Below are 2,061 nucleotides of genomic sequence, written 5' to 3'. Positions count from 1 at the left end.
TTCAACAAAAGGCACATAGATTTCATAATGACAAAATACAAACTACTTTTAAACTAATCAGTCAAATGGAGTTTGAGTGATAATTCTATACTACAAAGAAATAAAGGGGAAATGATGTTCTATTCACATGCAAATGATATCCAATACATGGAAAAATGTAGAGGGAGGATAGACACGAAAAAGCTTATATGACTGACATTAGAGGCTCTGAAGACATTTTAAAAAGTTTATAAATGTTAATACAAGTCAAAACCAGTCAAAAATACAACAGCAATGTTATAACAATCCTACAAAAAAAAGTCTAAATGTTTTAGTAATTGCTTCACATACCATTACTGCAGAGAAAATAGAAATCTATTTAACATTACAAAACATGCCACTGATTTGGTGTCCATCTTATGGATCCTACTAAACAGTTCCAGATAACAGGTTGCTGCAAAAATGCTCACGGTGTGACAGACTAAGTAAAGGGTCCTTTAAAAAACCGAACGGTAGAAAAAGGACGGAAAACGATCAATACAACTCTTTTCTTGCTTTCCTCACCTACTACCTCACATGGTTTATTTATGCCACTGCTAAAGACCGAGGTAATGTAGTGGATTCCACTTCATCTTGGGTGCAAATGTATCTATTATCAGTTATCCATTTTCAACTTTTTAAAATGAAACCTAAAAACTCCACTTCCTCACTTACATCAGCATCCAGAAGCTGAATGCATCTGAGAGCAATAATGGTCAACTACAGTCTACTTCTGTCCTGAGCCGACTGCCCTTCCTGGTTGAAAGCCCTTGGAAGTATGTGCGATACAGAAATTGTGCGTTTGCTTTGTGTTTTTGGAGTGAAGCTGTACATAGTGTATAGAAGTTGTGCATATGTTTGTTGCAGGAGCAATGCCGCAAGGCACTGGTTCTAAGAGAGCACCGCTGAGAGTGGGTTTGTGCGTTTTTTTTTTTACTGTGTACGGTTCCTCATGGAGACAGAGGTTGCGAGTTGAAGCTGAGGTCAGAGTTGCGTTATTTTAAAAACAGGACAGCTGACTTCAGTTTGACTTTTGTCTACACTGGGACAAATGCCATAAGTGTGCGGAATGGCTTAAATCTCCATGAGAATGTGGGTACAAACAAACAAACAAACACACACAAACAAACAAACAAAAAAACAAACACAAGTGACAACAGCACAGACTGCACATCACTGGCCACAAAATGGACGGCAGGGTCCAACCGTTTTTAAAGGGGACTCAGTCAGACACTAGATTAAGAGCACACACTTCTCACAGCTGCATGTTAACAGATATTGACAGTAGGACTCTATCTGAGCACACTGAAGATAGTTAACTTGCTTATGCAATGGGCTCTTCTATTTCCAGGTCTGAGGCTGATCATTTAAGGCCTAAAAACATTTATGGTCACAGAATTATATTAAAAAAGTTTAGATGCCTGTCACCTCAATGTTTCAATACATGCTCAACTGCGGAGGGGAAAAAGTGAACTTAAAAGTATTTCATGAACATGAACCACAGTAGCATTTATGTGTTTTTAAAACAGAACATAAAAAATACTGAAAAATTTGTATTGAAGAGCTGAGCTACACGAGTTGCATGGGTAATGCATCTTGTTATTAATAAAAACAATAACCCTTTTAGAGATGAAAGGATATAGGATATAATGTATTTGTGTATAAACATATAAAGGATGTAGCGATTAAGTACAGTAGCTTGTTTGTGCAATATAACTGGATAAAGATGCAAGACAATCTGTGAAAATGTATACTGTATCATGGTTATAAAATCCATCATGGTAGCTAACACCCGATCTCCCACCAATCCTTCAGCTGTCGGTCATTGGTTGGCTGGACAAGGGAAGAGAGGGGCTGGACTCTGCTTCATGAGAGGGGGGAGATGGGGCCAAGGTCTCGTCCCACTGAAGCATACAGGGCAAACACACACACACACACACACTTCTTCAGGAGAGGGGGGAGATGGGGCCAAGGTCTCGTCCCACTGAAGCATACAGGGCAAACACACACACACATACACACACACACACACACACACATACA

The sequence above is a fragment of the Alosa alosa genome, chromosome 15, assembly GCF_017589495.1.
Source record: "Alosa alosa isolate M-15738 ecotype Scorff River chromosome 15, AALO_Geno_1.1, whole genome shotgun sequence".
Classification (NCBI taxonomy): Eukaryota; Metazoa; Chordata; class Actinopteri; order Clupeiformes; family Clupeidae; genus Alosa; species Alosa alosa.
Note: the sequence above shows the minus strand (reverse complement) of the source record.